This window comes from Cyprinus carpio, chromosome A3, assembly GCF_018340385.1.
Source record: "Cyprinus carpio isolate SPL01 chromosome A3, ASM1834038v1, whole genome shotgun sequence".
NCBI lineage: Eukaryota > Metazoa > Chordata > Actinopteri > Cypriniformes > Cyprinidae > Cyprinus > Cyprinus carpio.
The window spans coordinates 21,825,097-21,838,722 of NC_056574.1; the positions used below are offsets into that span (position 1 = coordinate 21,825,097).

At 36.8% G+C, this 13,626-nt stretch overlaps 1 protein-coding gene across 1 annotated transcript in view; it reads left to right on the top strand.

Moving 5' to 3' along the window:
- The first annotated feature begins 10,535 nt into the window (after positions 1-10,535).
- LOC109057926 (retinoic acid receptor alpha-B-like) overlaps positions 10,536-13,626 on the top strand; it is a 126,781-nt gene continuing 123,690 nt past the window's right edge. Inside the window, exon 1 of the mRNA XM_042723519.1 lies at positions 10,536-10,662. The gene's annotated coding sequence lies outside the window, so the exon portion shown is untranslated. The remainder of the gene's footprint in view (positions 10,663-13,626) is intronic.

Consider the following 13,626-nt stretch of genomic DNA (forward strand, 5'->3'; position numbering starts at 1 on the left):
ATATAATTTGTTGATCATTGATCTAAATATTAGCACAGCACATCATTCATGGTGGTCTTCCAATGTTTATGGTGATTATGGCCTGATTTTGAGGTGCAAAAATTATATCTTTAAAGTTCACTAGTATCATTTTTTAAAAGTACAAACATGTGTGCTTATTATTTTGTTATTTATATCTAAACTCAGCGAATATTAAATATCTATTGTGAAAATAAAAGAATTAAAAAAAACGACATGGAAAAGTAGTACTGTACAGTATGTTTGATAAGTAGCAAAATAAACATTAGGTGGCGCTGTTAGCTAAGTATAAAAGCATTACCACGCTTCAACCCTGCTTACTTTTGAGTGCTGTGCAGCTTTTGCCTCTAGAGGGCGTTTGAGGATTATCTTAATGTATTTCTTGCATCAACTCCAGAAATCACTCTAAAATTATTCTAAAAAAATGCTCTTGCTGACATATTCTTGATATATAACCATACAAGAGAAAATGAGAACATATAATGAATCATAAATTCTTCACATAAAGTTTTGCATTTTTTAATACACACGGCAACACAGAAGCAAATTATTACATGCACACACACATATTAAAACACATTCTGTAAATACCAGTGCTCAAAACATTCAGAGTGACAAATATCATATGGGCCATCCACCGGCCCTTGTAAAAACTCTGCTTTTAGTATGTCCCAGCAGGGAAGGTTTTTCCCTCTGTTCACATCAGAGCAAAAGAGGAAATCTATTAGTCTGACAGCTCCCCCAAAAAGCCTGGGCGCAGCTTCTCCCCTGAGACCTTCCAACTGACGGCTTGCAGGAGGAGGGAGCGTAGTGATGGGGGAGAGAAAAGATGATTGAGAGAACCAAGCGGAAGTTGCAGTGAGTTGCAGGAAGAAGGGGGTATGAAATAGACTGCAATTAGCTTTGAAAATTTACTTTTGAATGAGCTTTTTTCCCCCTGAACACGTTCAGATTATAGCTACCGAATTGAAACAAGTCAGCAAGTGTTTCATCTTGACAGTCACTATAATAGTGCTGAGACAGAGCAATGAACTAATGCTGCTCATTGTAAGGCAAGGTCAGAACTGTAGGGAGTTAGCACTTAACCTTCAAGGCCTACGAGCAAGGGCTTACCCATACTAAAAGAGCAGAAAGAGACAAGGGAGGGAGACGGAGGAAAAGTGGGGGAGATTTATTTTTGTCGTTTGCAGCAATAGATGAAATATGACTGAAGCAGTAATGCTGTGTCTACAAACACATAAGTCATATGTCACACTGCACTGTTAGTACAAGCATACAAAGCAGGTTAGCGTCAACTCACTGTCAAAAAACACCACAGTATGACGGGAATGCAGGATGATTATGAACACAGGAGCCAGCGGATTTTGAGCAGAACTGAATAAATATATGCCAATAAGTATTGGTTTAAAATGTGTCTAAATAGCATTTGTTTTTGTTTGTATTTGTTTTATTTATTTTTTATTTTATTTAATTGAATATTTAAATGAAATGTTATTTTATTTTAATTAAATTTTTATAGGAATGTCGAGTGTAGAAAGAAAAGTAGGGGTTATAGGGGAACTGGATTGGGACATGACCTTTAAACAATAATGGTATTAATATTGTTTCGCAGTGATGCCATAGAAGAACCAATGTGTGAGTTTTGCCAACATTGCTGAGATCAGACAACATCCCTATTAGGGAAAACAGCTTAATAAAAGTAAATTATCTTTTAGTAAAATGCACAAAATTCAGTAGAAAGAGGGGCAGATTCTTTGAAGAGCCTGCTTATTTCAGCAATGGTATCTTTTTTGTACACTGTGTTTTGAAGTTGTAAGAATCTTTAAACGAGTCAGGAAGTGAGAGGGGTGAAGGCAGGAGCAGTAGGTTTGAGAGTGAGGGTGGTGAGTGTTCTGAGATGAGACTGCGGTGACTGCCATTCTCACACATTTCACTTCCTCTCGTGGCCAGCCTTCTCACGCAAACCTCACTCTCAGCTCATGAGATAAGACAGTCAGCTCTTTTCTCCAAGTCTTTTGCAGTTTTTCATTTAACTTTGAAGTTCAGCAGTATGTTGTGTGAACCAGGTATCAGATCAGAAACAGCTGTCTCTAATTTATTCTTTATCTGTATTCAAACTTTTTGTGATGTTTGCTTTTTTTTGGTTTTATCATTTTCATACATGTCTTTTTGGTTATTCTTTGAATCTGACTCCCAGTGAGGCATGTTATGCATTTTTGAGAAGTTACTGGGGTGTAACAGGTGAAAAAAAGAAACCTTTTTTGTAGCACTGTACAATAATTTGAGTATAATAAATGACAAATTTAAAATGATCCAACAAGATTATTATGTTTTCTAAGAATTCAAATTAAAATAATGACCTGCAAAACAAAACCTCGACATTTGAAACTATTTACTATTATTTCTTTTATAATTTCTCCATAGGGAGTTTTTGTCATATTTATCTCACAGTTTTGGCCTCAAACTATAGCTAAGTATGTACACATACACATACAGAGTAACATCTGGTCTGGTGGCTGTAGATACAGGCCCATTAACTGAGAGGTATCGAATAAACCAGCAGTTGCTCAGATCTCAAGATTTCAAGAATTCCTGCCTTGACCTGAGAACAGCTGCTGTCTAGAGCAGATCCTGTACGTCTTTCACTCTTAGAAATATAGAAGGCATTCAAAGCACCAGCTTAGACACTCCCCTGGATCCCTAAACTATTGTGTGCATGTAAATGTGTATTACTGAAAGAGTCAAGACAGCAAGAAAGAAAGAGAGAGAGAGACGAATAGAGGAGAAGAGCAAAGTCTAGAAGTCAAATAGAAGAGTGAAAAGAGGTTTTTATGGTCATTAGCAGTGCTGGGGAAACTACTTTAAAAGCTTGCCAAGCTATAATCTACTTTGTTAAACTACAGTCAAGCTCCTGAAAAAGTAGTTAACTACAAGTATGTACTACGCGAACATTAAGGGAACATTCCATTTAATTATTTTGCAAACATTCTGGGAACATTATTTTCAATGTTTTCTAAACACTCTGTAACAAATAGTTACAATAAAAAAGAAACAAAAAAACTGTTAAATGACCATCTAAAACTTTTTAGAAAAAAAGTTCCATTAATGATGTATAATTTTTTTTATACATGTTACATGTGTGTATTAACATTTTGAGACCACTATTAAAGATCAGACTTTAAACAAACAATCTATCAACATTACCGGAAGAATGTTTAATAGATAACTGAAATGTTAGCTACAGTTCTGAGAATGTTTCCTGTTTGCTGGGTATATATGCTTTTTATAAATAGGCTAATTATAGCAATAATAATAATCCAAAAACATAATTTCTGATTTAATTGTTAAATGAGATCCTTCAATAAGGTAGATAATGCATAACTGATTCGACAATGCATGGCCTATTTATAAATGCATAATCAGTTTGAAAACATTGTGCCTAGTACAGAGATTCAAACTGTTGAATTGTTCTAATCAGTTAATTTACGTGAACTGCTGAAAAGAACCAATTCATTACAATGAATATGACTTTTCAAAGCTACATATTAGAGAGAGGATCATTTTGTAAAAACTATTCACATAATGAACTAGAATGCATCAGACTTTGCAGTGCTACTGCATATGTGTGAAAGAAGACTGTTTAGTTCTGTGCATTTGATTACTCTGTCAGCTCAGACATTAAAATGTAATGCATTATGCCTCTACTGGAAAAGATACACTGTTAAAAGATTTGCTGAGCTACTGCCCTCCTGTTTTACGTAGACTAAAATCTCTCTGTCACTTGTCATAGGTCTATAATAAAATAGATATGGCAAAAATGGACAGTTTGATTCACACAGAGATTCACAGTTACATTATCATGAATAACAATTTGTTTAATTTGCTTTAAACAAATCCAATATAAAGTAACTTTATATTGAAAAGTAAAGATTATTGTAAAGTGAGTCTGTTTTTATATTTCATATCACATCCTCAAAGCCAGTCAGAGTTCAGAGGTGTATTCATGCCAGAAATTTCTCATGACCTTGAATACTGACATGCTCATCAAGACTGAAACTTTGATGCCTGCCACTTCCTGTCTCAGTACCTACATCCTGTATTTTCACATCATGACCCTGAGTTAAGTGGGTGGCACATTAACTTTTGTAACACGCTCTCATGCCGACTTTCGTAACATGCTCTCATGCTATTTTGTTGATATTTATCTTCAAAGTGAGTGTTTTTTTAACTCCTTGCATTGGAAATTTCATCTTTCGATTGCGCATTAAAAAAAAAAAATTGATATTCAGTACAGAAACAATATCTAGTGGTGTGTGTACAAACAGAATGCAAGGCATAAAATCATTAAATTAAACTCCCAACAAAATTGTATGTGCCATCAACCTTTTCACTCAGTGTTTTGACCTCTTAGCCATTTTTCATAGCTGAAAACTTAAAGTTTGAACAGTCTTTCCATTTTCAAGGTCTATATTTGACCACATGCGAGCAGCCAATGTGTAGCCTACTGTATGGCTTGTTAGGATTCAAACAAGCATTTACAGTTCAATGACACTATAGAAAAGCAGCCATTACATCCCTTCAGGTTTAATAGTGAAATCTAGACATATTTAAAAACTTTTCTAATTGAATACAAACCTAACAATCTACCATCTACCCCCATACCCATATTTACATCTTTTCTCTCTCTCTCTCTCTCTCTCTCTTTCTTTGCCTGATCCACCATACTTCCTGTTGTGCTGGCTAGACTCCACTGGCAGATTTACAACTGTGGGGTCAAAGTTTTACAGCAGCTTCATATAAATCTTGTTCCACCCTCTCCCCATGTGCCCCTCTCTCTTCCTCACAGTCACAGTGCCCATCCCCCAGCTCTTTCATGTGTCTCCATACCTGTGTGTGGTACTGAGAGAGGCACACAATGCACTTATTATGCTAGGTAGCATTAACTCTCGCAATGTTTCAGTAACATTCACTAATTCATCTCAGTCAAAACTTCATTTTATTATTCAGGAGGGGAGAGCAGGGATAATTGCAACACTCAATAAATGTAACTTTGGGAATAACATAAAACACAATGCACTCAGAGAGCCCATATCAGGTCTGTTAAAGCACAATTCAGTCATTTACCTCAGGGATTGCCAAACGTTTTTATTAGCTAAACCCCTTTGACCTAAAATTTCAATAATTTAACAACACATTTGTTTATGGTTCTCTGATGTCTGGTAATGGTCACATGACATGGAGGTAAACAAATAAAATATAATATTAGTACAATATATTAGAATTTGTATTATTATTATAATTGATTTTTTTTCATTTCCATTTATTTCATAATTATTTAATGAGTTAATTTATTAATAATGTTTCATCAACTCGCAAACTCCAGTTTTGGAAACCCTGCTCTACCTGCTTACAATTTTTTTTTTGTTTTTCAGTAATGACACAAATAGTTTAAAAAAACAGTTTTGATTAAGTTAAGCAAGTTAAAATGTCTTATCTAAGTAACTATTGAATTTAAGGTTATAATTTAATCTCATATGTTTTTGTGTTGTTTTGGGCCTGATTTAGTGAAAACATAAAAAAAGGAAAAAAACAGACAAAAAACAAACAAATCAGTGCTCCTCACTTTTTCACTGTAACATTTATCAATATAGGTTCTTACAGCAATCGAAATGAGGGTCTGGTTCATGTACACATGCAGTACAAACAAATATAATACATTTAATATAAATATAGAATATAGAATATTATTTCAAATAGTTAAAAAAATAATTATTAAATGTATTTAATTTACATTGAAAACATATTTAATCTGACTTGATTAATTTATACATTTAAATGACAAAGGAAGTAGCTGCTAATCTGTCAAAGATGTTGTAGGATATAGACTACATGTTGTCAGCATAAATGAGCAACAACAACAACAAAAAAAAAACTTTGCCATATTTCACTAGCCCACTTTAAAACTTGATTTGCCTTCCCAAGATACTCTGTTACAAAGCAGTTGGTAGGAGACTAAGCATCGAACCCCCACTTTTTTTTGATGTCGTGCCCAGATGCGCACACTGAGCACAAATCCGAAGCAGATGCAGTGTGATCCCTCACATATGCACGCTGACACACAGACTCTCACTGCATGTAGGATCGATAAGGTGTATTGATTATGCCTGGTGCTGACAGGCCTGCTGCAGCTCTGCCTGCTCTGATCAATTCAGAGTTGCACTGGGATGGCTTGAGGTTAATTATATTTATCAAGGGGAACTACTCAAGGGTGTGTGTGTGTTGAAACTCAGGCTTAGACAAAAAAAAATATCAGTTTGAATGGGAGGCTGGGGTATATTTTAGTTATTTCGTATGTATCTTTGAGCCCAGAGGGTGTATGAGCGCAGGTGTATTTCATAACTCTGCAATAGTGTGGATGTATTTGAGTATGTTTGCTTAGAACTGTGAGTTATTGTCTGTTTCCTTTGCATTGAGCTTCATGATTGTCTAAAGGTTGTTTCCATTATATTTTCAGCAGTAAAAAAACACGTTGACATTCAGTTCCTCATGCAGTTGTGCAGTATGTCATGTGACATTCATATTAGTGGTCATAAATAGTGCAACACATAAGACAAACACACTGGGAGCTTTTCTTTCTTTTTATTTCATTTTCATTTTATTTAGTTTGTTTTTTTCTTCCACTCTGGAGATTGGTGACTGGTACTGGTTTTACTATACAGTGGGTACGGAAAGTATTCAGACCACCTTAAATTTTTCACTCTTTGTTATATTGCAGCCATTTGCTAAAATCATTTAAGTTCATTTTTTCCTCATTAATATACACACAGCACCCCATATTGACAGAAAAACACAGAATTGTTGACATTTTTTGCACATTTAGTAAAAAAGAAAAACTGAAATATCACATGGTCCTAAGTATTAAGACCCTTTGCTCAGTATTTAGTAGAAGCACCCTTTTGATCTAATACAGCCATGAGTCTTTTTTATGAAAGATGTAACAAGTTTTTAACACCTCGATTTGGGGATCCTCTGCCATTCCTCCTTGCAGATCCTCTCCAGTTCTGTCAGGTTGGATGATAAACGTTGGTGGACAGCCATTTTCAGGTCTCTCCAGAGATGCTCAATTGGGTTTAAGTCAGGGCTCTGGCTGGGCCATTCAATAACACTCACAGAGTTGTTGTGAAGCCACTCCTTCATTATTTTAGCTGTGTGATTAGGGTCATTGTCTTGTTGGAAGGTGAACCTTCGGCCCAGTCCTGAGCACTCTGCTCATGAGGTCCTGAGCACTCTGGAGAAGGTTTTCGTCCAGTATATCCCTGTACTTGGCCGCATTCATCTTTCCCTCGATTGCAACCAGTCTTCCTGTCCCTGCAGCTGAAAAACACCCCCACAGCATGATGCTGCAACCACCATGCTTCACTGTTGGGACTGTATTGGACAGGTGATGAGCAGTGCCTGGTTTTCTCCACACATACCGCTTAGAATTAAGGCCAAAAACTTCTATCTTGGTCTCATCAGACCAGAGAATCTTATTTCTTTGTTTTTTAGCAAACTCCATGCGGGCTTTCATGTGTCTTGCACTGAGGAGAGGCTTCTGTCAGGCCACTCTGCCATAAAGCCCCGACTGGTGAAGGGCTGCAGTGATGGTTGACTTTCTACAACTTTCTCCCATCTCCCGACTGCATCTCTGAAGCTCAGCCACAGTGATCTTTGGGTTCTTCTTTACCTCTCTCACCAAGACTCTTCTCCCCCGATAGCTCAGTTTGGCCGGACGGCCAGCTCTAGGAAGGGTTCTGGTCGTCCCAAACGTCTTCCATTTAAGGATTATGGAGGCCACAGTGCTCTTAGGAACATTAAATGCAGCAGAAATTTTTTTGTAACCTTGGCCAGATCTGTGCCTTGCCACAATTCTGTCTCTGAGCTCTTCAGGCAGTTCCTTTGACCTCATGATTCTCATTTGCTCTGACATGCACTGTGAGCTTTAAGGTCTTATATAGACAGGTGTGTGGCTTTCCTAATCAAGTCCAATCAGTGTAATCAAACACAGCTGGACTCAAATGAAGGTGTAGAACCATCTCAAGGATGATCAGAAGAAATGGACAGCACCTGAGTTAAATATATGAGTGTCACAGCAAAGGGTCTAAATATTTAGGACCATCTGATATTTCAGTTTTTCTTTTTTAATAAATCTGCAAAAATGTCAACAATTCTGTGTTTTTCTGTCAATATGGGGTGCTGTGTGTACTTAAATGATTGTAGCAAATGGCTGCAATATAACAAAGAGTGAAAAATTTAAGGGGGTCTGAATACTTTCCATACCCACTGTATATACACTTCTGTTCAAAAGTTTTAGGTCAGTAAATTTGCAAGGATGCAATGAATTGATCAAAAGTGACAGTAAAGAGGTGTATAATCTTACTGAATATTCTATTTCTATTTCAAATAGTAAATTCTATTGTTTTGAACTTTCTGTTCATGAAAGAATCCTGACAAACACATCCCAATTTCCACAAAAATATCAAGCAGCACAACTATCTTAAACTGTCAAAAAAAAAATGCAAAAATGCACATTAGAATGATTTCTGAAAGATCATGTGACCTTGAAGACTGGAGCATTGACTGCTGAAAATTTAGTTTTGCCATCACACAAATAAATTACATTTTAAAATATTTTCAAATAGAATTTTAAATTGTAATACTATTTCAAAATATTACCGTTTTAATGTATTTTTGATCAAATATGCAGCCTTGGTGAGCATAAGAGAGGTCTTTAAAAAACATTAAAATATCTTATAGATGCCAAACTTTTGAACAGTAGTGTTCTTAATGTTATTGTTTCAATGTGAACATAAAGTCTGAGCTTTCTTTGTTACTACTGTATATTCAGTTTAGCTACTGTCATTGTTGCTCTCCAGTTATTGAAAAAAAAAATGGAGCTTTGAGGCTAATCTATTTGCTAATACCTAAACACTGACACATATACACATTAAATTGCAGCCTTTCTCTTCTAGGAAAACTAAAAATATTGATGACTCATCAAGATTTATGTCCAATCAAATGCTCTCTGGAAAAATATTGTCCCACTACTAGTGATGGGAAGTTCGGATCATTTTACATCAAATCAAGATCATCAAATCTTTTTTCGAGTCATTTTGTTCATTTTATCACAGTAATTAAAATGCTACGTGTTACTTCCCTAACGTCTACAAGTACTTACGCAAACGTTGATCACACTACAAACAATACAAAACTATAATGCTATAAGAAACAGAAAAGATTAATTCATTGTTCACCTGGGTCTTCAGTCTATGATTAGCTCACCTCACCTCTTATCTGACAAGTCTTCGGGTTTGACTCATTCCTTCATCACGTGACAGCCCCGTAAGCTTTAACCAATGCAGTCTTAGCCGGAAAGAGAATTGATTAGTTCATCTCTCGGGTCTTCCGGTTTGACTCGTTCCTTCCGGCTCAGACTGCATTGGTTAAAGCTTACGGGGCTGTCACGTGATGAACGAATGAATCGATAAACCCGAAGACTCGAGAGATGAACTAATCAATTCTCTTTCCGGCTCAGACTGCATTGACTGAAACAGGTGAACTACTAGTACCAGTACAGAACCTATAGAACACTGGTCTCAAACTCAGTTCCTGGAGGGCCACAGCTCTGCACAGTTTTGCTCCAACCCTAATCAAACACACCTGATCCAGCTAATCGAGGTCTTAAGATTACTAGAAACTTCCAAGCAGGTGTGAGTTGGAGCTGGTTGGAGCTAAACTCTGCAGAGCTGTGGCCCTCCAGGAACTGAGTTTGAGACCACTGCTATAGAATATTGCGCATGCGCGACTGAACGAATCACTCCACGAGATGACTCGTTCTTCCCGAGTCACATTAAAGATTCATTCAAAATGAAAGGATCGTTCAAGAACGACACATCACTACCCCATATTACCACCTAGCAACTAGCTTATCATGGTGTCACTTTGTAAACAAAGTTGACAAGCCCTTCAATATGTCTCACCAAAACTTCCTGTTTCAACAGGAAGTACATCAACACAGGAAGGAAAGATTTTTCAAGTGATTTCAACAGGTCTTTAAGACACATTTGTATCTCAGGAGACATAACACTAATGCTTGGACATGCTAAATGTACATGCTAGCTCTGATAACACTACATTTGTGTTACATAATTCAACTTTGTTTATGCCTAACTCTAAAACTTTGGATCAGATTCATTCATTTTTCCAACAAAGGTTTTTTTTGTTTTTTTTTGTGGGCATGTCTCTGCACCCAGAAGGCCCTGAAGTGACCCCAGTTTCACTTCTCTTTTCAGAGGGTGTTGATGATAGTGCTTGGGCATTAAATAAACAACAGCAAGAGGAACAGGAAGCCCTTGGTGAGGAGCATTGCGTGAGAGACAGTGAGAAGTGGGCTGAGGTTTTGAGCGTATGTGTGTGTACGTGTGCGCTTCTGTTCTTCAGTTTAGTTTAGCAGTGGCATGTACTGACGGGTGAGTGTTACCCAGTGACCTGCCTTTTCATATAGAGTCGAGGCTGTCATGCTTTTGTATTTTTACAAAATCTCATATAAAGTATTGTGGATATATGAATCTTTAAGAAGACTTAACAGTGTCACTCTCTCTTCAGGTAAGAAGAAATTGGATCAACTTTAGAATAAATATTACAGTAGTCTTTGTAACGCTTGTAGGTGGTGGGATATTTTAAGAAAAAAATCTAGAGTGATACATTTTCAGGACCATGTTTTGTGAGGGGCTCCTGCTCACGAGGGCCGAGTGCCCGATGCCTGCTCACTGTAATGTGAAGCGACAGCTAGCCTTCACGCACCAATGGGCTCCGTGTCCTAAAATGGACACAGGAGGACTCTTTCATGGAAGAAAAAAGAAAAAGGGTAGAGGCAGGAGTATGTGGGAACATCTTTTTGCAGAAAGTGAAAGACAAAAAAAAAAAACTCAGATGATTTGTTGTGTAAGCATTTATTTATTTATTTTGCAATTTGGACTAATGTAGAAAGTGAAAGACATAAAATTAATTATGAGGATTATTTTTTATTTTTGCACAATTTGGACCAATGTTGAATGTGAAAAATAAACAACAGTAAAAAACATCTCTATTTTATCTTAATCCAAAATGGCTTCATATCTGAAAAATGTTACTGTTTTGCAGTCTGCTTTGAACACACAGACACTGAGAAAGCACAAATGTAGGTTGAGTTGATTAAGTTCAGAAACAAATGGGAGGAATCGAGAAAGACAAGGTAGGAAGCAGCATGTATACAGAATTTGCTCCAACTCCCACAGTACCATGCGGCTTCTATAGTGAAGTTGGTGTTTATTTGTGTTACTTATTACAGAACTAATATGGTCTTACTATGGTAATATCATGGTTCTGGATGATAGCTATATTTACATGCTAGTCCATGGTACCACAAATTATGTCATGTTACTATCATAGTACATTAAACAACATGGCATTAGCCTGGTAGATGTCATAAAAACAGTGTTATGTTATGGTATTGTAACATGTCAGTAGAGCATGGTGCAACGCAATGGAAGTCACTTTGGATAAAAGCATCTGGGAAATGCATAATTGAAAAAACAACAACAATACTGTGGTACTTTTTGTTAGAGTTATATATTGTCACATGTCATGTATTTGTACATTTGCCATCAACTGAACCCATGTAAACCAAAACAATAAAAATGGGCAGCAGAGTGATCTGTCTCTGCACTGTTATTGAGGCAAGAAAGCTCCTTTTCCTGGTCCTTCTCCAAGACTCGATGTGATCAATGACCAATTCACGAGTTCACATCTACGTATATTAATACTGTAAGTTTATGCGTATTTGGCGTGCTGTCCGGGTGGAGGGCTCCGAGCTCGGGATGTGGCCTGAACCCAGAGTACTCCCCCCGGTTGTGGTAAAAGTAGATGGATCTATAAGTGAGGAGAAATGGGGTGGAGGAGGGATGCTGTAAACTGTCAATGAACAGAGGTAGGTTCTGCTGTTATTTATACCTTGGCGTGAGTTGATTACTGATTGGTCTCCACTTGTGTTAATCAGGTTAATGAACTGCGACTGTTCCTCCCGAACTTTGTTATAAAACAGCATTTAAAAAAACGAATCAGCAGATTATCCATGTTACACTCAACCTTTCAAAGACAAGCATTAAAAACACGAAGGTCTGCCCGTCAAGTGTCTGAATGCATGTTGACATGTTTGTAAAGCGTAGCAGTTGTTAATGCATAAAGAAAACCTGTGACGGAAGTGTAAAGGGGGTAAATATAATGGTCTCCATGTTGAGTCCACTTCCTAAACTTGCGGTCTTTTAACAAGCATCAGTTTCCACCTAATTAGTGCCCAGGATTTTAATCGCAGTTTACAGAGTTGTTCGGTTTTATTGAGCTTGTGAATGTGTGTTTGTATACAGGCAGAAAGGGCTTGTTATGCATCAATTGGAGCAGGCAGCTTCCATTTTTGGGCCTGTTGTGGCTGGTTATATACCAGTGGCACTGTCATGTATCTGTGATCTTGTTACCAACGAAAAAGGAACTAGAAGAGGTTTGACTTTTTTAGTGATGACAAAAGGTTATGAATATGAATCAGGTAAATAACAACATCACATTGATCCAGTATGTCTTGTGCAACTTTTTTTGTTGTTGTTGTGAATTTGGGTCAGTGGATGTTCAGAGAGCACATGAAGAAGACAAGGGAGGATGTGGTAAGTGAGGTGAATAATTCATTTGTCTGTCTTCCATGTGTACCCTGTCTGCACTTTCATCGCCCTCATTATCCCTGTCATCACCGGGCTCTGTCCTCTCCACGGGCTCCTGGTGCCATTCACTCACTGCCTCTGAGAAGGCAGCACTGTGCCTAATGCGGATATATTTCAACAGATTAGTTTCTCTGAGAAGAGAGGATGGACTGAGAGTCTTTCGTCCATCAAACTGTACCAACAGTAGCCTTGCTTTTTACAAACTATCATAAAGAATTTATAGAATATAAATACATTCATATAACAAATTATTATTATTATAACTATTATTTTATGCACATATACACTACTATTTAAAAGTCTGGGGTCAGTAAAATGACATTTTAAGAAATGAATGCTTTTATTAAGCAAGGATACACAATCTATTAAGAGTGAAAATAATGACATAAAAAAAACCTGTATTACAACTGTTTTCAACATGATAAAAATAAGAAGTGTTTCCTGAGCAGCAAATCAGCATATGAAAATGATTTCTGAAGGATCATGTGACACTGATGACTGCTGAAAATTCAGCTTTTCATCAGGGGAATAAATTACACTCTCAAATATAGTAAAATGGAAGAGTGTTATTTTAAATTTCACAATATTATTGTTTTTATTGTATATTTGATCAAACCATACAAGACTTCTTTCAAAAACAAACAAATAAAAACCTTACCAATCCCGACCTTTTTAACAGTAGTACAGTACAAGTAAAGCAACACTTAAACAGGTATGCATGCATGATATCTCAAAAACAAAACAAGCCTTTATTTATCTACACTTCCATTCTGAGGTTCATAATCATTACTCGTATTCAGCCTCAGCCAACCATTGTCCC